Source organism: Nomascus leucogenys, chromosome 18 (genome assembly GCF_006542625.1).
Source record: "Nomascus leucogenys isolate Asia chromosome 18, Asia_NLE_v1, whole genome shotgun sequence".
Taxonomy (NCBI): Eukaryota; Metazoa; Chordata; class Mammalia; order Primates; family Hylobatidae; genus Nomascus; species Nomascus leucogenys.
The window spans coordinates 69,931,452-69,958,000 of record NC_044398.1 but is presented as its reverse complement, the minus strand read 5'-3'; the positions used below and the strand labels follow the sequence as shown (position 1 = coordinate 69,958,000).

The window sequence follows — 26,549 nt, the reverse complement described above, 5'->3', positions numbered from 1 at the left end:
TGTTTTCAAACTCCTTGGAATCAACCAGGTAGAGATTTTACTCTTGTTGTCATATTTACCATCCTAAATCATTAGCATCTATTATCTTCCTCTGCCCTACACCACAACTCTGCATGTAACCCATGTGGAGCATGTTTTCTATGGTCTTGCTTTGTTTACATATTGGTGGCCCCAACTATTTATCAGCTTGTTAAAAGCATCAGGCCACTATTTGTCTCTATCCCTGCACTGCCTAGCAGGGAGCACTGCAGGGACTATTGAATTCATGCACTGTATTCTTTGCTGGCCCATTGATTTTATCCTTATAGTCCCTGCTTCTCACCTGCATGTGTTTTGTTCACAGCTTACATACCGATAAAATGAATTCTTGCTTCTTGCTTATATAAGAATATGCAGGCTGGGCGCAGTGGCTCACACCTGTAATCCCAACACTTTGGGAGGCTGAGGCGGGCAGATCATGAGGTCAGGAGATCAAGACCATCCTGGGTAACGTGGTGATACCCCCTCTCTACTAAAAATACAAAAATTAGCCGGGCATGGTGGTGTGCACCTGTAATCCCAGCTACTTGGCAGGCTGAGGCAGGAGAATCGCTTGAACCTGGGAGGTAGAGGTTGCAGTGAGCCGAGATCACGCCACTGCACTCCAGCCTGGGCAACAGAGTGAGACTCTGTCTCAAAAAAAAAAAAAAAAAAAAAAAAAAAAGAGAGAATATGGAAGTTATAAAAATAATCTGTGATCATATAATGACTGTTTTCCCCAAAAAGTACATTACTTTCATGCTTCAAAGTATGTATTTCTTAACTAAAGTGTTTCTGGGATGTGGCTGCATGTTGGCGTCGCCTAGAGAACTTAAAAAAAAATGAAAACAAAAACAAAACAAAACAAAAAACTGATGTTCGTGTCCCAGAGGTTCTCTTCTAATTGATGTGGGCTGTGATCTGGGTATAGAGAGTACCGAAAGTACCCAGGTGATTCTAATACATAAAAATGTTTTAGAGTTTCTTAAGCACTTTTTTCCTGATGGCTTTCAAGAGGGCCACTTTTTTTTTTCTGGAAGATTATTTTCAGAAACACCTAACCCTTCTTTATTTGTATCCCCTGTAGATGTTTTCCTTCTGAGTTTTTCTCTGTGAAACAAGAAAATATAATGAACTGTCGTTTGCACGTTGCACAAAGCATGAACTTTATTTGGTGTCTTAGATAAACTTGTTCTGATCTAGAAATGAAAAACAATGAACTCTGCTGAGTTGTGCATTTCCTGTCTCAAGTTAGCTTTACCATAAGGATCTGGTGGGTAAGAGTTTGTTGTTCTTGTCATTAATTATTGGAACAGGGTTGTTTGGAGTAGATGATTCATTGTGGAAAAAGTCATCTGATTTTGAGGGACATTTTCCATTATAAAATAATTACACATAAAAACAGAAGTATTGCTTTAATACTAAGATTTGTAACAATGCCATGCCATTCTGATTGTAATGACTCTGTGTCTATTCCACTGGTTTGGAAAATAAAACAGAGTGATTTCAGTTACATGAAGATACTTGAAAATAGGTTACATTTAATCGATTAGAAACTAGTTGTTTCTAACTTCACTAATCTTGTAAAAAGAATCAATTCCACCCCACTCCTAAAGTTAGTAGATAGATAGATATCACCAGATAAGTTCCTAAAATATACCTAGGAAATAGCTCTTTCTCAAATAATGATGGTGTCAGTAAGTCTAATGTTAAGTCCATTTTATTTCACCCTTTCTTTAGGTTCTGCCCTTGTATCTTAGAATAATGAAATATGAAGTGAAATTTGGTGGCATGGTTTACCTGTAGCCATTTTATAATTTAGATTCATGGGTTTACATTACTTACTGAAACTACTGGGAAAACATGAACAATGCAATAGTATTCCTAGAATGATAAACTTCAACACTCAAGCTATGACAGTTGTTCTCAGTCTTGTCTTTGATTCAATGTAAAGATTTGGACAAATAATTAGCTTTCTTTTGCTGCATGTACAGGGGCAGGATAAACTTGAGAATTCACACAATTATTCAACCCAGATCAAAGATATTTGTCTCAGGAAATCAACAATATTAAGAAAAATGACATTTTGAAAAAAATTTTAAAAAATGTTTAGCACCTTCAAATATCAGATTCACATCCTCATCATCCCCACTTAGAGATTTTAAAACTAATAGCAGTTTTGTATGGCACATTTGCATTTACAGTGCATTTTTGTACACATTCTATTTTCCCCTAAACCCAGGGAGACTGGAAGAGCAACAATTTACATATTTGCGTATTTTTAGAAAGGGAGTCTTAGAAAAGTTAAGTGACTAACCCAGGCTTAAACAGCCAGAAGTGTGTGGAACAAGGGTGCCACTCAGGTTTTCTGACTGTGAGCTCACTCTTTCTACTCCTCCAGCTATGCCAGCTATACAAAACAGCAACTTGTGAGAGGTGTTAGGTGTGAGAGATAGTAGAGAGGTAGGGGTGGGGAGGGGAAGAGGAAGCAAAATCCTCATACTGATTGTATTTTTGTCACTTTTCTAAAGGATTTTATGTTTTACAGCCTATTTGTCATTGGTGGAAATATCTCTACACTGGTGCTATAAACAGCAAAACATGCACTCGAGACTCCCTGCAAGCCCATCTAAGTTTTAAGAGTAATTGAGAATAGCAGCACCTGATACACGTATCTTCATTTACTATATAGTGTAATCAATTATTTTCCCTGATACTAAGGGAAATTTAAACATCTTTTCATTGGTTATTGCATTTCTTTCACGGTGTTTTCAATGCACTTTGCGAGCTTTTGTAGTTCTCAAAACTGGCCACTAGATGGTAGTGTTTAGTTAGTATTGTCACACATGTTCCATTGTGGGAACTTTGATTCTATTCGGAAACATTTCATATATACTGCACTGAAACTGTTTTCCCAGTGGCTGAGGCACACGATAAAAACTATGTGGCTTGAGTTTTCTTTTTCTTTTTTAATGACTAGACCTCCCTTCATTCAACATAGACCTTTCTTCCATATACTACTTATTGAGCAATTCATTTTTCTCCCCATTCTAGCCTTTTTAAACACTCCACAGTGAGGGAGTGTTAAAAGTCCTGCCTTTCATAGAAGTTTGCCCTAAACTTCTGAGAGGTAAAGCAGATCTGGTGCCAAGATGATGTGTTCTAGGGAAGTACAAGGACAATAGACTTAAAGACCTGTGCTACCAGCTTGTGAATAATTGAAGATTTGTATCTCGGAGTAAATTTCAGAGTACCCATGTACTTCCTTGGGTATCTAAACCAAATAAGACAGAAGTTGTAGTTGCCTGGTATGGATACTACATTGCCAAAAATTTTACAGTCATTTTGGACAATCCAATAGATGTCTTCTCTCTGCTTTGTTTAAGCCTTCTAATTTCCCCAGCAAGACAAAGCAAAGCAAAATTAATTCACACAGGCTGTTTGCATGATATGGTCCTGATGGTTTACTATGCTATGTCATTAGTCACCCAGGCACAGAATCTAAAAGTCACTTATAACCATTTCCTGCCCCCCCAATGACTGTTGATTCTTCCAAAACCATAAATCTCCTTTACTAATTCACTTGAATAACCAAACCTGCATTTCAGGTTCTCATTCTTTACACACCCAATAAAAAATGAGATGCCATCTGTTATTTTATTCATTAAGTCAAGTCCTGTTTCTCGTGTTCTGCGGGAATTCTTCCCATGTGGTTTTACTGTCTGTTTCTACTTTCTTCAAGTTCCCTCATCATTACACATAAGCATTTGTAAAATACATCTTCATAAAATCCACTCCAGTCGTTCTCTGCAGTTAACTCCAAGATCTCCAAGATCGAAACAGACCCCAAAGTTATCAATGAAACTGTTCACTTGCACAGTGCAGGGGCTGGGGGTGTGGTTACTTGGGTGTGTGAATATGAACTTTCGGTTGTCTGAGGACAACAGGAAGCCTTGTTTCTGGTTGCTATCACATTAAACTTTAGTTAAGATTTTTATTGTTTATGAGATAGGGAATTTTTTCCCCTGGGGGTCAACTGGGTTCACCCTACTTCCTGAGGGCTAAATAAAATTGGCTGCAATCCCCATCGTACAGATTGTGAAAAGTTCTGCTTTCTCTCCAAAGCTTTTATGAATCCTTGATCACACCAGGCCCCACACATCTCTGCTTCAGCCAAATTGGTTATGTTTAGGAGTTCTCTCACAGTAGCTGTCATGGTCTCTTTTTTCCATATCACAGAGGTCCAAGGTAGAATTGAGCCCCTTCCTTAGTTTTCCCAACCACCAGCCTTCCCTCTCCCCCAACAAAACAAAACTTGTTCACACATGGGATTTCTGCATTGTACCACACTTTACTGATGGTTTGAAGAAATGGAAGCAATGTTCACCATAATGTGAGATGTGACTGTGTTTAGACTTTCACATTCTTAAAAAGTCAGTTACCCAGTGATTTCGATATGGAAGGTGTCAGCCTTTTGCTAGTTTGCTTGGGTTTTTTCTCTCATTCCTACCCTTCCGTACCTCTCCTACTTCAAAAATTGCTTATAGGAACTCCAGATTTTTCTTACTTAATGGCATTTAGTGCTTTATGTCTCTACTGCTCCATCCACCTTTTAACTCCCAGAACTATGCAAGTGCTCAGCAGAACAAAATGGCCTTTCATGTAATAGCACCGCCACTTGATAGAAGATGTTTTTGGTTATAAATAGCTTTTAAAAAAATTTTTTGGTGATTACATGGGGTTATGATGACTAAATTGAATTTTGCTCTTCATCTCATACACACACATACACACACACACACACACACACACAATTTATATATATATATGGAGAGAGAGATGGAGTCTTGTTCTGTCATCCCAGCTGGAGTGTAGTGGTGCAATCATAGCTCACTGCAGCCTCAACCTCCCAGGTGCAAGTGATCCTCCTGCTTCAGCCTCCCATGTAGCTGGGATTACAGGTGCGGGCCACCACACCTGGCTATTTTTTTATTATTTTTTGTAGACATGGAGTCTCCCTATGTTGTCCAGGCTAGTAACTCCTAGGTGTAAGCGATCCTCTAGCCTCGGACTCCCAAAGTGCTGGGATTACAAGTGCAAGCCACCACACCCCCAGCCTTCTGCTCCTATTTGACCCGGAAATTCCATATAGTAGCCATAGCATTCATTCATTCAACAAATAATTATTGAACACCTACTTGCAAAAAGGAATTCAGTTCCTATTCTGTTGGGGTGATAATCTAGTAAATAATAATAGTAATCATGAAAAGTGTCCATGCACTCTTCTAGGCTCCAATAATCCCTATGAAGAGAGGGTATGCTTAAACAATAGATGTTTATTTTCTCACGGTTGTGGAGGCTGGCAGTGTGAGATCGGGGTGCCTGCACAGTGGAGTTCTAGTGAGGGCTGGCTTCCCCTATGCCTTCACCCAAAGTTTATGTGTTATTAATATCAGCAGCCCTCTATCTCTGGATGTCTCTCGTGCCTTAGAAGACATATTCTCAAAGTTAAAGAGTGATCCTCAAGAACGGACAGGGTAAATATATTTATATTGCTAAATGCCCCATTTGAAGGGCTATATACCATTTCATGTAGCAAGGAGCACTTAATGGCTCCAGCACAACAAAATAACTCTACAGAACAATTGTTATTTGCCCAAAGTATCTAACGGGCTGGTCCTTGCATGCATGTGGGTGGCACTCTTGTGAACTGCTTCCTGAGATTCTCTTAGTGCAAAGCTAACAATATTCAGTACATTTCCTTCACTTGCCTTTTGGCATGTCTATGACAATATTTCCAGCTGATCTAACTTCTCGAAAATCTATTTCCCACAAGCAACAGGATCTTCTATTTTCCTGCTTGCAAGTGTTTATTTTTGCTTTTTTCAGCAGCTTCACAACTTCTGACTTGGTTGACTTTTTTTTTTTTTAGAGAGAACGTCTCTCCTCCATCTGTGAAGTGCTGCATTTTAGGTTTGGTCTGACAAATTGGTGCAACAGCTCAGGTAGACATGAGAAGGAAATTGAATTTCTATCCTCGAAATCAATTCTGAACAATAAAAGTTGAGAGGATAAGTTTATTCAAAGGTGATTTGGTATTGCAACAGGCTGTTCCAAATCAGAACTCAGCAACCTGAGTTTGAAACATTTCCAAGTTCATGAAGAGAATCACTTTGTACATAAGGGCTTTCTACTTGTTTAGGTTTGAGCATAACTAGATAGCTTGGTGGGATATCCATGTTCTTGCATTTGATGATCACATTTGGCATCTAAGTGTTACGCTGTTTTCAAATGAAAGAAATATTCCTGAAGAAGAGAGATGGAATGAATTACATACAAATAAAACTTAAAATCAGTGTCATCTAAGAAGATGAAAAGCAAACAAGTACATGTGTTCTTAACTTTTGGGGGCGTGCCTTTAATTTTTTTAATAAGGCAATTATCTGCTATTAGTAATTATAATAGGAGCTAAAATCCAGTTAATAGTCACTGTGTGAAACCCTGTGCTGAGCGCCTCAGGGCATGGCCTCCAAGAGGACACACGACACTCTTCTTGGAGAAAGCTGAAGACCAGTGAGGGCAGTGACTGAAGGTCACGGAGGTGGTAAAAGGCAGAGCCAAGGCTCAAACCCACACAGCCACGTACCTGCAACTGTGTCGTTAGCACCGCACTCCCCAATTACCAGAGCCTTGTTTATTTTCCAGTCCTAAACTCTGCTTAAATGTGCATGAGGAGTAATTTCATTTTTTTTTCTCCTTTTCTAGACTATAAATTTGTATAATTGGATTTCTACAGGCTTTTGTGTTTCTGGTGAGATTCAAAATGGATTTTTCAAAGTTACGATATTCAGTGGCTCCTATAATCTAGAAATTCCTCCCAAGACAACAGGCTTCCTCCCTGATCTTTTGACTAAAACCCTGGTCCCCAGTTGTATTCATTTCCTAGGGCTGCTGTAAGGAAGTATCACAACCTAGGTGGCTTACAACAGCCAAAATGCATTGTTCCACAGTTCTGGAGGCCAGAAATCCAAAAGTAATGTGTTATCAAGGTTGTTTCTTTCTGAGAACTGTGAGGGAAGGATTTGTTCCAGGCCTCTCTCCTTGGATAGCCATCTTCTCTCTTTGTTTCTTCATAGTGCCTTCCTCCTGCATATGTGTGTGTCTGTATTTCCCCATTTTATAAGAATACCCCTCACATCGGATAAGGCCCACTCTAATGACCTTATTTTAACTCCATTACCTCTCTAAAGACCCTATTTCCAAGCAAAGTCCCTTTCTGAGGTACTGGGGTTGGAACTTCAGCCTATTTTTGCAGAGACACAACTCAACCCATAGCACCAGCTCTGAACCGGGGTAGTGCGTGGAGGTGGAGACCTAGTACTGTGCCAAGGACCCCAGCCGACAGTGTGGCCCGAGGGAAGTTTCCCTTCTGCCCAACAGGGGATTGGATTGACTGATTTCTACTGTAATATTTTGTAAGTAACATAGAATTCTATTTTTATAGAATGACTGTAATTTATTTAATAGATCTTCTCACTGAAGTGATTTCATGAAAGTTTTTGGAAAGTTGGCTTCATCTTTCTACTTTCATGCATTTGCTGCAGAGGTTAACTGTCTGCCAGGTCTTCTTTCAGCGTGATCCACTGGGGAACCCACAGACTCAGGCTCCTCCCACTTTCCTTTTCCTTCTGAGATCTCTTTATTCTTCCTGTTCTATGTCCACAAAGAGGAACCAACTGCCCCCTAAGTCTATCCTCACATGTAGAGCCTCTTACATGACAGGTGTCGGGAGAAACTAAAAACGGTCAGACTTAGAGGAGCTGACTATGAAATGGTGAATGCTCAATCAATATTCATTAATGAGAAAGGTTGACCATTGACTTTACCCTCTGTGACTTCACTGGCTCTTTCACAGCAACGATTCTTGAGAAAATACATGGCCAAGCCTTACGTTAGCTGATCTAGTTTTCAGAGCCCCTGCTAGGATATGAGTCCCGGTACTGCAGATGAGGAAACAGGGTCTCGCAGATACACAGAAGCTCCTCTGAGTGCACACAGTGAGTACTGGGATATGGGCAAAGGCTGAACTCAGGCAGCTTCTCTCCAGGATCCACCCTGAGTGATGAGCTGTGTCCCAGGCTGGAGAAGAGCCATGCTGCCCACTGTCTGGGCCTATCCACAAGCTCTTTCATTCATTCTTGGATTTTTCCAGCTGAAAAAAAGTGTTATATGAAGGATCAGAGGTGGCATCTTTAACATTTTTTTGCACAATTCGTCATTATTTCACTGTTTTTTAAACTGTTGTGACAAAGAGTTGTTTTGAATGCCTTAATGAACTATGTTTTGTTTGTTTTATTACATTTTCACTTGAGATTTTTACTGTAAAGCATGCTATTTTGAAGACAAACTTTTTAAAAATAGAGAAGGGCAAGAAGAATGGTGGACAATGCAGGAGGTGACAATTGGTATAATTACAGTGAACATTTATAGGTCAGTGGAACATAAGCCCTGAGGGAAGGCTCTGAAAGTGGCCCTGCAAGCAGGAGGGAGGGAGGGAAGGAAGGAGGCAGCCCTCGCAGGCTGCCGGGAAGCACCAGGGATGTCGTGCCTCACTGTGCCAGCCTCACAGATGGCATCTCAGCGACATGGCTGTTCTTTTGTCTTTTCTTCATGAGCATCTTAGAGAAGTGCATTTATGCACATTTCTACCTACAGAGTTTTGCCTCAGTGTGATTCATCCTCTTTCTGTCTCAGATAGGATTACTCTTCAAAGGAAAGATAAAAAACAAGTTCTGAATGTAAAGATGAAGCCAACTGCAGGGCTTGTTGAATTACCTCAGAGATAGCTAGAGTTGTCTGTGTGTCTGTGTGTCTGTGTGTGTGTGTGTGAGTGTGTGTGTGTGTGTGCGAGCCTCTGTGTGTGTGTCTGTGTATCTGTCCATGTCAGTGTGTATGTCTGTGTCCATGTCTGTATGTGCATCTGTGTGTGTGCATGTGCCTGTGCATGTGTGTCTGTGCATGTGTGTATATACACATGAGTGCAATGTCCCATATTGGCAAATACCACATGGTAATGTCCTGAACACCATAGGAGCTATATATATGAGCTATATTTTCATGATGGTCCACTGGGATAGGGATTAAATCAGATGATCACCATTTATACCTAAGTAGTAACGCTTAAAAATGCAATTGCTCTCTGTCACCACGGCTTAATCTATGAGCCCCCTAAGGGGAAAAAATTCCTTACATTAAAAAAGCCATTTCATATATAGATAAATGTTGCCTAGGCAGGTGTTGATCAGAAGGTCTAATCCATATCCACATGAAATGAACAAGTCAAGCAGATAATTGTTTGACTAGAGCTTTCCTTTGCATTAAATGTGCCTGGAAAACGTTTCTAAAACCATTCTTTTCTTTTTGGTTGAACCATTATGAATGAATCTCCATCCTTCAAAAGGCTAGATGTTCATGTTCAACTGTTTTGGCAACTGACCTAAACCAATATTATTATGAACACATTTGGGTTGTTTTGGTTGGACATTGGTAACTGCCAGTGAAGTTGGAGGTGAGAGGAGTTAACTACTTCCTTATAATGTCACCACCTAATTAGAATAAAAGCGTCTTAGATTAAATTCTGATTTACATAAGGACATTTATTAACTAAACAATTATTCAGTAGGCATGAAATAAACAAATCATATGACTAGTTCTCTCTCTAGGTGCTTGGCCACCATTTGCAAGCTTCCCTTAAGGCACAAAATCCAAAATTCCAGAGTCAATATTTCATCATCACTATAGACAAAAGTTTGTGGTATTCACAGCTGGACGCTGGACATCTCCCAGGGCGTGTTTCCTGAGTCATTCTGCCTCCGAGTGTGTTGCTTCCATGGAAATCATGCACCTCCACAGAACTCACTCGGGTTCCTCGGGGACTCCTGAGTCTGCAGTCAGATTGCTAGTCTTGCTCCGATTGCCTACCTATCGGACATTCCATTTGACTGTCTTGCCACTTGAACTCAGTGGGTGTAAGCTGACTCTTCTTCCCTGCAAATCAGCATCCTCCTGACTTCCCCACTTCTGTGAATGTCATGATCATTCGTTCTGCCACCTAAGCTTGAAGCCTATAGTCATTTTTTAACACAGCCGCCTTCAGCTCCAATTCCAATTCCAATCAGTCACTCTTTTCTCAAATCTCCCTTCATACCAGTTCCTGTCCTTCTGTCTCTTCTACCCTAAGCCAGAGCCATATCTCTGCAGATCAAGGGCCTTTTTGTTCTGTTTCTTCCCCATTCAATTAGTTTACATGATGCCAAACCCATCTTCTGAAAACCACCTGGATTAGATCACTCCTCTGTTTGAAGATTTCCAAAGAGGGCTTACTTTGTAGTGGAAAATGTCCAAACTCCTTTGCATATTCACTTATTCTCAGCATGATTTTACCACCTTGCGTTCTTCTTCTTCACGGCACAAACCTCTATGCCAGCTGGATTTTCCATCCATAATCCCCCAAATACATCACATGCATTGATGCATTGGCCACCCTTGTTAGTGCTTTTTCCATGTGGTGTTCTTACTTTTCTCCTTCACTCCATGCCCACTTCCTCAAAACACACACACACACACACACACACACACACACACACACACACATACACACACAGCTTCTTTGAGCCTCAAAGTTGGTTGCTAGTATTTTAAGTGCCTGGAATTTGAAATGAAAAAATAATAAAAGTAAACTGGTTTTAAAGGTAGGCGTTGCCACATATTGGTTCTACTGTGGCCTCAGACTTGTTATGAAACGTTTCCAAGCCTTAGCTTCCACATGAGTACAATGGGAATAATGCCTACCAGCCTATTGCCCATCCTTAATTAATCTTAGTTCCATTTCTGTGCCACGTTTCCTCTCCAGGGAAGCCCTTTATACCCTTATTACTCACGGATTTCTCTCTTCTCTGAGCCCATAGAACTGACTTCCGTTGTCGCCGCTTCAGCAAAGTCACCATTTGCTTGTCTGAGGTCCCTCTTCTATTTTCATCGATTGTGTTTCAGAGCCACACATTGTATCCTACACGAGACTTTGAAAATACTTTAGTTGCACTGCATTATTTTTATGTAGTCAGAGTACCCAGGGAAGTTTCTCACACATTCTCTCGTTTTGTCTCATAACATCCCGGGGGCTGGATATAATCCGTGTTTTGTGAGGAGAGAAAGTGAGAATCAGAGGTGTGAGTGAGTTGCCTAAGGTCACTCAGAGAGTGAGTGGCAGAAGCAGCGCTTGAATCAAGTCTTAGGATTCTAAGCCCAAGGCTGTCTGCTCCCTCCTAGACCTATAACTTTGGGAGCAGGAATGTATTTTATATTGCTTATATTTCAGTATTTATTTTTAACCCTTACAGGGCCCAGTCCTGTGACTGACTGTAACTGAGAAGGTACTCTAGAAATATTTTTGAAAGAATAAATAAAATGAATGCTATAGATCATGTTAATAATGTCAAATAACTCTGGGAGTTTGAGGGATAATTCTTCTGATATGGGTTGAGGGTGTGCTTGGCCTCTCCACCATTTACCCTGTTTTTATGAGGGTTAGCAGCACAATGTCTTCATTCTAAAACACAGAATCATGAGGTTAAAGAAAGCACGCAATGCCATCAGCTGAGAAGAACCAGAATTCACAGTGCGGGTTCTCTAAAGTGGCTTTGTGTTGCCCTCAGCACCGTGAACTCCCACCATTATATTCATAGCTTTTTAGCCTTTGGCTAAGATCAAGTAGAGTGTTTGTTCTCCTGGCTTTTAATAAGTAATGTGTTCTCCATCCAAGGACAACATATTTAGGCTGTACATGCATTACAAAGTATTAAGCTCCTGTTAACAGTAAATTTCTCAACAAGAGATTTATGTGAATTCTCTTGGATGTTATTCTGTTGACATTAGGAACAATTAGGAATAAAATACCATGGCAGATTTTTCTGTGATGCTGGACGTACTGTCAGGACTCTGAGTCTGTGTACTTGGAAGTCTTCCTCAGGCAGGGACAAGGCGCATTCTCTTTCTCAGGAAGAGAATTAACAGTGCACTCCCACCTCCCTGTCCTCGCCACATGGGCACACATCCCAGGGCGAGGGTGGAGTGAGCTCAGAAGAACCCACGCTGAGGACAATGAAAGCAAAATTATTATCAGAGAAAGAAACAGATTGCAGCCACCTGGGTTTAACAGGACACATAGTAGGAGACAGGAAGTTTTTCGTGATCTATTACCCGTTTTCATATTAGGGTCATGTTAGTTTCATAATGAATTTCATATTAGGCTCAATTACAGAAACAATAAAGAAGGAAGATGGGATGACAGAAAGCATCGAAGAAGAGGAAGCAGAATGGAGGCAGAGGGTGGAATCAAAAATAAGGACAAAGAGAGGAAGGGGAAAGAGAAAGAAAACGAGAAGTAACGTCAGCAGCTCCGTAGGTTCTGAGGTGAGTTAGCTGGTCGTAGGTCAACAGCTTTAGTCACACATCCTGTTATTCACTTTGGGCATCAGAGTACATTTTCAACACCCTTTGAAATTTCCATACAGTCTACAGTGATTTTGTAGCAATCTTTCTTTACCGAGAAATCGCTCATCTGCTTTTCTTTTCAATCTTTGAGGTCATCTTTTTAAAGGCTTTAGTTTCACATGAAGCCCGAAATATTTTGAAGGTAAGAAAAAAAAGTGTCTTTGGTCTTAAATATTTCCACTTAAATCTTGATTCTGGGCTACTTTAATAATTCCAAAATAAACGTGAGTGGATTCTTTTTTCCATAACTGAAATACAACATTTAAAAACACTCATATAATTATTTTGTTGTGTTCAGTTGTTTGAAAGTAGACAAGGTTTGATTTGACAGAGCTGTGTTTTAACCTGGGCTCTACATGTCACTAAACTACTGTCCCCTGTAAGCTCCTGTTTCCTTGTCTACAGATAGAGATACTCCAGTAGCTCTCCAGGCTCTGTGTGTCTCTGTCACAGGTTTGGCATAAAGTAGACAGGAATGGTGTCAGTTCCTCCCTCCCCAAACTCTCTCCAATGACACTCCCACCAAGTGCAGAAAAGTACAGAAAGAACTCTTCCTGCTTTTTAACTTCCATTGATCACACCGAAAGAAATATCACATTAGCTTATAAGGCTCAAAATTATTTTCAGTGCTATAGCTCTGTGTACTCTAAGATCAGAGCAACGTAACTTTGGTTCTGGATGAAATCGAATCAGGACCTGACTCTACCCCTGGAAGAACGCTGACCCCAAACTCCTGTTTTGCAGAACCCTGAAGGAGCAAGTAAAGATGCCAGCCATTAAATATGAAGACCTTCAGAGACCTAGAACTCATGGAACTAAATCAAGGATTTCTATTTTATCTTAGATTAAAATGCCACTTACTTGCATTCAGGGCATAGTTTTCACTCCCATCAGGAATAGATTCATACCTGTATAAAGCTGGGAATATAATGACTAATTAAATATACTGTATGACTTCAGTGTAGCCAAGAAAATTACAATCATTCCGCGTAATACTGTTTTTCGCCAGACACAAATCTGAGGATCTTGAATCTTAGCACTGGAAGGAATGTAGACGTCACGCAGGCTCATCACTTCTCTGGCACAGAACTTGCCTCGAGCACATGTCTGGTAGCTTCTTCCTGGGAACATAGATGACATAACGCATACTGCCTTTCCAGGCAGCTTGATCTGTCATGAGACAGCTCTGGCCTTTTAGAAACCAGCCTTTATACTGAGCTGTGCGCCTGCTTCTCTGTATTGTACACTTTTTGTTCTTAATTCTGAACAAAAGGTTTTTGTGAATTTTCTTCTTGGAAATGGTCTTCACCACTTGAAACAACTGTCATGCCCATCTGAACGTATTTCTTAGGTGAGGCTTCCCCGTTTGGGAAATGCTTCTCTCATGAAATATTTCGGAATTCATCAGTATCTCTGTTCCTATAAAACGTGTGGCTGTCTACTTCAGGCAAATCCTAACCAAGCTCAGGTAACAGTGAACTGATTGTTTGCTGTGAAACAGTATTGTACTGTTGAAGTTAAAGAGGTCTATGATTACCTTGTGTTTATTTTGGATTTTGTATTATTGAGTATTTTTTACTTTATTTTCTTTTTGTAAAGCCCATATCACTACCTATAACAAGCTTTTGATAAGTGAACTTTCTAATTTTTCCTATTCTATAGCTGTGTAAGGGAATCTTTAAATTTTGCCAGGACTTTCTAGCCTAATGCAACAAGGAAGGTTATGCTAACTATAATAATTTAAATTTCATTGGTTTTTTCCCACATTTGCTGAAGCAATTCTTCTACACAGTCTATCTCATTATTTCTGGGAGTTCCAAATGTGTCTCACAAGAACACGCCCCCTTCTTGGAACCACTGCTCTTCCATCAGAACCAGCAGCTCTCCAAGGCTTATCAGGTCTCATTGTTACCCAGGGAGTCAAGCAGCTATCGCAAGGCCATGCTTTGGCTTTGTAGCTGCTCCAATGGATGTTAACATTTCTCCCTTTGTTTCTGATACTGTACGGAATTATATGCAACATCTCTTTACTTAAAGGCTCTCTGCTTCTCCCAGGATCCAGAGATTCATCCCTGGAAAAGCATTCCAGTGCAGCCGCCATATTCCATTTGGAATGCCTCCTTCCTTCAGACAGCCAAGGTTTTGTTATTGGGCTCAGCTCTATGTGCCCAGCTCCTTCTTCAGTACAAGGAGCTCTCTCCAAAGAGGTCACTAAATCCCCTGCAAATAGTCTTTAACTAGACCTTTTCAAACCTTGTCTCTTTTTTTCTTTGAAATGACACTGTACCGTGAACATTTTTACGAAATCATTACACTTGTTAAACTTCATCAAAGCCATCATTTTAAAGTCTTCCACGATGTCTATCTTATAGAGATATGCCATACTAGAATGCATTTTTTTCATTTTTCTATTGCTGAGAATGTTGGGTTTTATACATAGCTTATTATTTTAAGCAAATGTTGTGCTTTACCTTGTTCCTATTATACTTTTAATTCAGCCTACTGTTAGCATCAGTGGATAATTTTCTATGCTCATATGTCACTCAATATATTAGCATCATTCCCAGCTTTGGCTTTACATATGCATTTTCAAGATGTATCTCTTACTTTTTAACCATCAAATCAGATTTTAGTTGCTTGATACACCCAGCTTTTATATTTCAGTCTATGCCACTTCTAAGGACATTGTAGTGAGATGCCTAGATAAAAGACATACATATTCAAGGAGTGAATTAAAATCTCACTTGAAATTTTAAATGTCACTGAATATTAATTGTGGCCGCTAATTGGTATATTTTCTAGTAATCACTTCAAAAGCTCCTCATTAAAAATAAATCATAAAAATTAATTATAGAATTATAAGAGCTTTTACGTATAGTTCAATGATCTAATTCCATCCATTTATCTGTCCATCTATCCTTCAGCAAGTCATTTATCACCTTCCTTCTGTATATTACAGATGATAAAGACATCTGGGACAAAAAGGTAAGTCACAGGCCTACCTATGTGTATGGGTGATAGAGTAGTGAATACAAGTGACAAAGGGTATGATTCCTTCTGTTTGAGAGGTGAAGAAAATATTCCCAAAGCAAGTGACATTGAATCAGCACCGTAAAATAAAACGAAGAACTCAGCAGAAAGAAAGTGAATGGGAAGATGTGGTAATAGGTTTAAATGGACATGGCATGTCGGCAACTAAATTTCTGTAGCTCCAGAATATTCTCCCCGGTCCCCTGAGAGGAAGTTACAGGGCTGTGAATCTGGTAGTGAAAGCCTTGGTATAAGGAGCATAAGAAATATGCAGATTATCTACCATGAAACAAAGGAAGAAATCAAGGTTATTCAAGTAGAGGAATGACATGTTTTAGAAAGACTATTGATATAACATTATGGGAAATGGATTATAGGCTAGAGGCAAGAGATAAGACTGCCTTGGTCAGTGTGACAGATTATTTTATTAATAAAGCACATATTTATACTCAGATCTATGTGCGATGAGGCCAATTCATGTCAACATGTACAATGTTTTTGAAAAAATGCTAAGTTTTTATTATCGCTTTTGTTTATTTCCCTGTGAAATATAGTAGGCTAGTCCTCTATTTCTCCTGGTGAAACCTTTAGATAGGTGGAAAAAAAATGTTGAAAAAGGGCATCAATGACCTCTTTTGTCTTGGTTTTATCTGCCTTTTGGAAGATAGTTGATTCAAAGCTATGAAAAATCATCTCACCAATCCCGCATTTCACTTGGTTGGACGATGTGTCATGAGAACGCCTGAGGCTTCCTCTGTCCGTTAACAGACCAGTCGTGAGTCACAGTCTGAACATGAGGAAATGTTCATGTACTTTTTCATAGTCATGGCAATGAGACTTTTTTGTGCCCGAAGTACTATCCTCACCTAAAGTCCCTGTTAAAAAGGTTATTTTCTGCCACAGGCAGGGAGCAGAATGTCAAGATCCAATTCCAAGTGCTCTATCATCACTCGGATAGCCTCAGGAAGCTGAGGTTTTACAGCTGCCTGGAACCCACATGCTTCATGTGATGTAGAGCAGCCCTGTTAATTAGCTGTTTCAGGATTCGTAATGCCCTATGGCTTTGGAAACACTTGTTAGCCCGCAGAGGGAGGGGAAGAACTGGAAACAATTGGACTACAGCCTGAATTTGTTATAATTCAATTCAGTAACCACCTTATCTTTCTAAAGCCCTGTTTAGAATCTGTTGAAAATTATAGTTGATTTAAGTTTTTCTCAGTGACGCATCCTGAGAGAAGAGGGAGATTACAGTTCAAGGTTCTCTGAAGCCACAGAAATGTGGAGTGCTGCAGAAAGAACTGATTGATGGAACTTTCCAGACACATGTATGCAATTTTCTAAAGGCTAGAAAATAGATGCTGGGGATGGGGAGAGGGGAGGCCAGTTGATGTGGAAAGGCTTGTGTAGAGTGCCCACGAGTCTGCATTTCTATTCTCCTACCAGAAGAAACACTGCCAGCTCCCCCCACCCTCACTCCCAACCATTCTCACTGCAGAGAGCTGGCACTCAACAAACTCATAATTTTTCTCCATGCAATTCTCATGACATAACCTGACCAACCACATGAAACCTAATGAAGAAAACAACCGTTGCCATTGGCAACAAATGCAGGAGTTGCATCACAAGTAAACCACATACTTTACTTCACAAAGTCGAATGTTAGAGTACCACCTGCAAAAACATGGTACCATCCTTTGGTATGGATGAGATATCAGTTTACAAAACCTTCACTGGAAAGTCCATACCAAAATTTTTAAAATGCATACAAAAGCTAATTGTGTTGACATCTTTCTTATCAGAGCTATTGCAAATTATTTTGTCTAGAGGTGGTTCTTAAAACAGCCACCTGTCTGTCCACTAATCATGTACATAGCATCCCCTTCCTCATCTTCATCCTCTGAAATAACACCAAGAGGTGAAAGAGTGTTTCAGTAGCTCACCATTCTTGGCTGTTACGTAATGGGTCAGATTCCCTTCTGAGTAGTAGAAGAGGTCAGTGATCCAGATCTATATATCTTCGTGCTTTTTCCACTAATACATTCTTAGAACCTAGTAGGTGCTCAATAAATGTTAGCTGTATGAATGAGTTAGTGAATCAATGAATGAAGTGTTAATTTTTAGAAATACTATGGTCAGAATTTGACTAGGAAAAACATTTGCTTATAATCACAAATGAAAGCCAGATTTACTCAAAATTGGGAATAGTAAGTAGTCTTTCCATTTGCCATACCACAGGTATGCTTGTATTCTTCTTATGTGCTTACGAAAGGAGAGAATGTGGATTAAGTTATAAACTATTTGTACATGGTATTGTATATGTAAAAATCATGTCAGTTTTGAGGCCAGAATTTCTTTGTATTGAGGAAAATTTTCCTAAATATTTGCCCATTGCATTAGTTCATTCTCACATTGCTGATAAAGACATACTCAAGACTGGGTAGTTTATAAAGAAAAACAGGTTTAATGGACTTACAGTTCCACGTGACTGGGGAGGCCTCACAATCATGGTGGAAGGCAAAAGGCATGTCTTACATAGTGGCAGACATGAGAGAAAATGAGAGAAAAACCATGAAAAAGGGTTTTCCCCTTAAAAAGCCATCAGATCTTATGAGACTTATTCACTACCATGAGAACAGTATGGGGGAAATTGCCCCCATGATTCAATTATCTCCCACCAGGTCCCTCCCACAACACATGGGAATCATGGGAGCTACAATTCAAGATGAGATTTGGGTGGGGACACAGCCAAACCACATCACCCATTTTAAAACGTGCTTGATATCAATTTATTGCTAGAAAAATATAATTTGTATTTTCTTTTACATTTTTAAAGACTGATTGTACATTTGTTCCCTCAAAAGAGACTCTCCAAAATACTGCCTAATTCCTATGTTAATAACAACCCAAACATGTTTTCAATACTAATATTAAAATAAATTAGCTTAACAAATACAAAAGTTAATGCCTGGTTTATACAATACAGATTTGAGAAATGCAGCTTTCAACCTGTTCCACACCATGCCCTTCATTATATTCTTCTGCCAGAGATTTTTTTCTTTACTTTTCATTCAATCAGAAAGAATTGAGAGGAATTTGAGCCCCCTTCTGCCTATTTAGAATATCATTTGTACTGACTTTAATCTTTTGCTCCTAATCCATGAATTACTGAGGTCTTTGATTTACTTCCATAAATTTGAAAAGCACAATCCTTTTTAAAAAAAAAAAATTGTAAGTTGCTTTTGGGAATCAGAGACATGTACCTCTTTGTTCTCTTGGAGAGCTGTGGGTTATGGGAGGGAAATCCTCATCCTGTTTCCTGACATGCAGTCACTTCTGTCTTACACAGATGAGTCCTAAAACCTTTGTGAGCTCAGACAAGTTGGCTGGTTTTTTTTTTTTTTTTTTTTTTTTTTTTTTTTTTTTTTTTTTTTTGAGATTGTCTCACTCTGTCACTCAGGCTGGAGTGCAGTGGCCCAATTACCAGCTCACTGCAGCCTTGACCTTCCAGGCTGAAACCATCTTCCCACCTCAGCCTCCCAAATAGCTAGGACCACAGGTGCACACCACCATACCCACTAATTTTTTGTAGAGATAGGGTTTCGCCATGTTGCCCAGGCTGGTCGTGAACTCCTGATCTCAACCAATTCACCTGCCTTGGCCTCCCAAAGTGCTGGGGTTACAGGTGTGAGCCACCGTGCCTGGCCAAGTTGCCTGGTTCTTTACATGGAATGTTAAAGATAATTTTTTAACTGGTTCCAGGATCAATTAAACACAGATAAATAACAACTTATGTTTTGTAAATAAACACATCTGAATTGAATCTTACTCCAATTTAGATAGAAATTGATATTTTTCCTTTCAAATGAAATAAGTGTTTTAGACTAGAACACCCCAAGTGAATTGAAGATTGGTGCAGGAGCCTGAGGAAGGAAGTTTAAGAGAGTGAAAGCATGAGAGAAGAGCCAAGATTATGTAGCCCAGAGAAGGAAAGAATTATTGCCTACCATTACTTTAAGGGACTGTGCTTCCTCACAGTAGTGGAAGACAGATGCTCTTTTTTTATTCAAAACTGTGTAAAATAAATGGCCTTAATTTATAGATGTGGATGCTGGTTTATATCAATACACCTCAACCTTGGATGGCTCCCAATCTTGACTACACATGGGAATAACTTGAGGAGCTTTACAAAAAAACTGATGCCTGGGTCGCACCCTGAGAGATTCTTATTTATCTGGTCTGGGGTGGTGTGGCCCAGGCACTGAAATTTATAAAATTCTCCGGGTGATTCTAATATGCGGCCAAGGTTAAGAATGCAGCTGTACAGCTGTAGATGGAAGAATACCAAAACCAGGCCTTCTGCTAGTGCCTGAGCTTCTCCTCATTTTAGTTTCTGTGATGTGTTCAGACATTGTTTCTAGAATCTCCTGGGTAATATGAGTTATAGTCTGTTGGATGGAGTAATACGTTAACACATCCATACTAACATAGTTTGGAAGGGGCCAGGATGCAAAGGGAAGTTGGAGGAGGAAGAGAAGGAAATGGTAAAGTCCAAAGCATGGGTGAAGGGGGGCCGATATAAACCCACACAGCAAAAAGGAGATGTTGGGTCATCCTATTCTATTACATAAATTGGATTTACATTTCCTTGTGTTTCATCCCTGGTCTTTACTCCCACAAGTCTCCAAATGCAGTCATAAAATTCTCATGAGTTGTTATGGCAAAATTGCTTATCATTTACTATCTCTTAAATGAAGGCATAAATTGTATTACTTTGGCAGAAAGGATGCTGCTGGGTATCATATGTAATGTATACTATTAAGGTGGACAGGACCAGTAGGACTACAAATTCCTTTATAATCTCAAAAGTCTGTGATTCTGATCTTCCTGGTCTTGCAACTCTAGAAAAGGTGGTAATCACTAGAGTAGGCTATTTATGGGCCTGTGAGATCGTGAAACATGCTATTAAGACAAAATGAGAGACTTCCTTCTGTGAAATGGTTCCATATAAAAGTAATATATGGCTTAAGTATCCAGGGGCTCATGTAATCTCTCCATGTCAGTATCTTTTATGGGGAATTATTTAACCAAACATTTATTGAACACTTACGTGCTACACTAAAATCCCAGATTTGTCAAGTTCCCTTTTAAAAAGTGGGTACTAAGCCTAAGATATTAGCAATACTTGTATCTGAAAAGGTCTTACATCTAGAAACAATAAAGAACTTCTAAAAATCAATCAAAACAACATAGTTCTTAGAAAATCACAGAGGAACAGGCTTTTCAGACTCGAGGATGTCTATATGGTGAAAAAGCAGCAGTATTTTAGAGTTGGTCTGAACTGACTCACAGGAACCTATTTTTAATGTCCAGAAATTTGTTAAGCAAATTGTTAATGCATCAATTATCTAAAGTTTAATTATGTAAACTTCAAGTTATCTGAAAAACATAATACATACTCAAAACTCTCATCCCTTCCTAAGTGTTTTGCTACATTCTGTTATCTCTGTTTGTGAGGTCATTTGTTTATTGCATCTGTATGATGTAAACACTGTATAAAATGATATGTGACTTTGCATTTCTACCCAACTCCACATAGGCTGATGTAATGTTGGTAGCTTAAAATCAGCTTTAGTCCAGGTATTTATACCATGGAAATCAGCATATGTCACAAATCAGGAATTGATTTTTTTTTTTTTTTTATTTGAGTTGGAGTCTCCCTCTGTCGCCCAGGCTGGAGTGCAGTGGTGCGATCTCGGCTCACTGCAACCTCCGCCTCCTGGATTCAAGCGATTCTCTGCCTCGGCCACCCGAGTAGCTGGGATTACAGGTGCCCGCCACTATGCCTGGCTAATATTTGCATTTTTAGTAGAGACGACGTTTTACCATCTTGGCCAGGCTGGTCTTGAATTCCTGACCTCGTAATCCACCTGCCTTGGCCTCCCAAAGTGCTGAGATTACAGGCATGAGCTACTGCGCTCGGCCCAGGAATTGATTTTTTGTTTAATGTTGTTGACTGTCTAGAAACTGATTAAGAAAATGTTATTAAAGTTGTACATCATGTCTGCAACCATTAAATTGTAAGTAGCACAAAAAATTTGGGGGAAACACACTTCTAGACTTTCCAGATGCAGCAAAGAAATTGCCTTGTTCCAACATACATTTTTATTGTTTCACTTTTGTCTTACTTAACCACTAAGTAAGACATAGTTCCTCCATAAGACAATCATGTAGGAATTACACTCCTTTTTCAATTACAACTTTAGTTTGATTACCCTTGTGGTCTTCTGTTCTATCACCGCCATTGTTTTTTTTTTTTGTTTTTGGTTTTTTGTTTTTTATTTTTTATTTGAGAAGGAGTTTCACTCTTGTCACCCAGGCTGGAGTGCAGCCGTGTGACCTCGGCTCACCACAGCCTCTGCCTCCCAGGTTCAAGCGATTCTCCTGCCTCAGCCTCCTGAGTAGCTGGGATTACAGGCACCTGCCACCAAATGTGGCTAATTTTGTATTTTTAGTAGAGACAGGGTTTCACCATGTTGGTCAGGCCGGTCTTGAACTCCTGACCTCAGGTGATCCACCCTCCTCAGCCTCCCAAAGTGCTGGGATTTTAGGCGTGAGCCACTGCGCTTGGCTCACCATCACTTTTAGATAAGGAAACTGAGCCCTAGAGAGTTGGCTCGCCTCAGGCTCCAGGACAAATATGACTTAGTCAAAACTATACTCCCATTCTTTCATTCACATAAAACTACTTATCTAAGGATGCTGCAGCAACACTGCTGTCAGGCCAGAATTCAGTAAGTTTACGGCTGAGGCCTTATCTATAGACCATTGATTTTTCTCAAGGAAAAAGTTACACAAACTAGCAATAGAGTCCTGACCAGGCATTACAAATTCTACACTGATGTGTAAAAATGGGACTAGGCACAAAGAATACATGCTTAACACAATCTATCTTTATTATAGGAAAAGCAATTTAAAACATATTTTACTGAGTAGTGCCAGAAAATTACCGAAAAAGAAAGTTAATTCTTTTTCCTTCTCAAAACCCTTCTATAATGTGTAGGCATCGTCATATTAGAGAGAGTCCTGGGAAATGCTTGGTCAATTAAAATTGTTAAAGAGCTAAAATCGAACATTGACTCAGAAGCAACGTGAAATACATCTTCCCACTTCCAGGCTGGAGTGCAGTGGTGAGATCTCTGCTCACTGCAACCTCTGCCTCCTGGGTTCAAGCGATTCTCCTGCCTCAGCCTCCTGAGTAGCTAGGATTACAGGTGCAGCACACCACGCCCAGCTAATTTTTTAAATATTTTTAGTAGAGACGGGGTTTCGCCATGTTGGCCAGGCTGGTCTTGACCTCCTGACCTCAGGTAATCCACCCGCGTTGGCCTCCCAAAGTGCTGGGATTACAGGCGTGAGCCACCGTGCCTGGCTCACTGATGCTCTTCTTAATTTCTTCTGCCTAAGAAATAGAAGATATTCTCAAGGGAAAAAAGGCATTGACAACTAGTACAGGGAAATTGATGGCAACATAAGGCTGTTTGAGGAAAAAAAACGTGGGATCTCAAAGACTGTTGGTGGGAGTGTAAACTGAATAACCTACTTTGGAGAACAATTTGGCAGTTTCTATTAAAATTTAAAAATGCTGATATCTTATCACTTAATCCTACTTCTAAGTATCGATTATTAAAAAAAATACTTGGCATGTATTCCCAATGAGTTTTGCAAGAGTGTTCTTTGTAATAGTCAAAAGCTGGAAACCTGAATGCCCTCCAGTAGGGAAATGGCTAAATGAAATATGAACTAACCATACTATTGAATACTATGCATCAGCTAAAAATAGCAAGAGATCTTTGTTGAGTGAAAAGATAAATTGCTGATGGATCATTAAATGTAACACTATGTTTTTAAGAAGCCTCAGAAAACAGTAATATGTGATCCTATAGGCATAGAATTATTTATGACATCACATGGAGGTCTAGAATTTATTGTCCCCTATGGTAGCCACTAGCCACATGATGCTATTTAAATTTAAATTAATAAAATTAAATAAAAATAAAAATTTCATTTATCAATTCTACAAACCTCATGTCACGTCCTAATAGCAACATTTGGATGGTGGCCACTGTAATGGAGAGTGAAGATCTAGAAGGATAAACACAACTGATGACAGAGTTACCTGGGGGAAGGTTGAGTTTGGGGATGGTGGTCTACGGAAACTTTAGAGTTCTGCAGAACTTTTAACATTTTTACAATGAGAATATATCATATATTATCTAGCTAATTTAAAACAAATACACTGTTAAAATGAAAAGCATGCCTAGTAAAAGAATTTTTTTTTACTTATTTATTTTTTTTTCCGAGTCAGAGTTTTGCTCTGTTGCCCAGGCTGGAGTGCAGCGGTGCAATCTCGGCTCATTGCAACCTCTGCCTCCTAGGTCCAAGAGATTCTCATGCCTCAGCCTCCCAAGTAGCTGGGATTACAGCATGTGCCACCATGCCCAGCTAATTTTTGTATTTTTAATAGAAACGGTTTTCGTTATGTTGGCCAGTTTGGTCTCAAATTCCTGACCTCAGGTGATTAGCCCAACTTGGCCTCCCAAAGTGCTGGGATTACAAGCATGAGCCACTGCACTGGCCTAGCAAAAGGATTTCTAAAACAATGTAGAATTTTAGTAGATAGATCAGTGTACATTGATTTGAACACCCTACCCTTTTTTAGCCTGTTAACTATCTAAAATCATAAAAAATAGTAAAACAAATGGCAAGATCATTTCCTCCTTCCTTTTCTACCTATGTCTAGTGTCTATTGAACACTTACTATATTCCCAGCATTTAAAGTACAAGAATCATGAGGCAACTGCTGTTTAGACTGAAGTGTTTTCACCAGGGGTGTATCAAGAGGATTTCTTTGTCATAGGTTGATTTCCCTTATAACTGATTAGATAATTGCTAGTTGGCTTATGCAATGTTTATATAATTACAGAATATAAATGGTGGTTATTAGCCTAACTAGAATATATGCCTTTATAATATTGGTGTAACATTCATATGTATTTACTAGAGCTTAAAATAATAATTTCAGAAAGAAATTCAAATTGATATTCATAATTTAGCAACCACTTGAGCACTTCCAGGTCAGAATAACTTCTTGGGAAGCCCCAGAAAGAAAAGCATGTACCCGCTTTTACAGTTATCCATAGATTGACTATAAGGCTAGGTGTATCGAGTTGGCGGATGCATACTTTCTTAATTCTTTAGATAATAGGTCAATAGTGTGGTAGTGAATCTTGATGGTAAGTGTCCTTGGTATGTTTCATACTGCACAGTAGACTAGACTGAAAGTCCCAGGAGACTGTGAGTATAGCAAAGAATGAATCTTGTATCCCCAGATACACAAAGACCATGTCTTCACTGGACCCACAGAACCTAGCACATAGTGTGTCTTATTCAATGCTTGTAGAATAATTAAATAAATTACATTCAGAAAACAGTCTATAAGTCTTAAAGTTTACCTTTCAATTATGTAATTATTACTTTTAATTTATAATTTATTAACAGACATAGATATTCACAATACCTGCAAAAGAGTTTATTTTGACTTTTCTTTTTTGTCTCATCTAAAAAGTGTGGATTTAATATAGCAAAGTTGGCTTCTAGAATGGAATCTTTTAGAGTGTATATGCGCTTTTGAAAAAAATGTTTTATGATTTTGTTATGTAATATTGTTATATAAGTTATTTTAGAAATTGCATGATTTATTAAAATATCAGCAGTGAATTTAAACATTACACAAATGCCTGAATGTAAAGAAATAGGATCACCTGTGTCCAAGTTAATTGCCTTCTCTTGCTGTATTCATTAGCCATCAATCCCTACATACTCGAAGGCCAAGATACATGTGGAGCAATCTATGGACGGGCAATAGCATCCCTTGGGAGCTTTGGAAATTCAGGAGCTCGAGCCTCCCCCCAGATGTACTGAATCAGAATCTTTATGTTAGCGTGGTCTCCAGGTGATCTGTAGGTCCATCAATGTTTGAAGAGCACCTGCCTGGCCTTCAGTTGCCTTTATACATCTTCTTACCAACAGTACCATCTAGTCCAATATTTTTCTGTCCTGTTAGTTTGTCCACAGCCTCCCGACAGGCTTCTGTCTACAAAGCTGTCATTTAGATGCATGGCCCCATCCCTCTCATAGCCTTTGCTAAGGTTATGTCTTTTACATTTGGAGATACACCAATTGCAGAGGAGGGTGAAATTAGCCTGAGAGCAGTACCATAACAATAACCTGATTCTAATGGAGGCTATTACCAGGGCAGCCAGTACCCGAACTAAGTCATCATTCTGCTGGAAACATTCCGTTTGGCTGCAGTTCAACAAAAAGAAAAAAGAACGCACACCAGAAAATCAGGAAGGTTTTCATTATCTATCACCTATGTTCAAGGAGATGTTTGTGGAAAGTCCAGTTAAGGGTTCCTGGAAACATTAATCTCTGGACATGCTGGAGGATGCAGGTGGATTTAGAGCCAGGCAAGTCTACATTCACTAATCACATTAACATATTAAAAGACGGAGAGCTCTTACTCTGAGGAACCCCATTTAGTTGTATTCAACCCAGCTCCGTATATTTTTTAAATCACAAAATGCTTTTTTTTTTTTATGAAACATTCATTAAAATTAGGCCAAACTCATCTTTGGTGAGACATGCTTTGTGAAATGTGAGTGGAGAGGTTCCTCTGAAATTGTCTAAAAGGTAACTTAAGCCATGATGTTTTAGAAAATTTGACTTATTATGTAACAGTGAATATACCTATCTGTGTAGTTTCACTATTTTAGGAGTAAAACAATGCTTTGATTTCAAATATGAAATTAACTTAGGCATTGCTCTCCCACTCTGTCTTCCAAGCTGTGACTCAGATATCAGAACAAATTTTTTACCTAGTTGGGGAA

The 26,549-nt window shown here is 39.3% G+C and overlaps 1 protein-coding gene and 1 pseudogene across 2 annotated transcripts in view; both read left to right on the top strand.

The window, feature by feature from the left end:
- Window positions 1–26,549, top strand: part of PDE4D (phosphodiesterase 4D) — a 1,540,268-nt gene that overhangs the window by 697,605 nt on the left and 816,114 nt on the right. The gene's annotated exons all lie outside the window — the stretch shown is intronic.
- LOC115831399 lies at window positions 11,759–11,937 on the top strand (annotated as a pseudogene).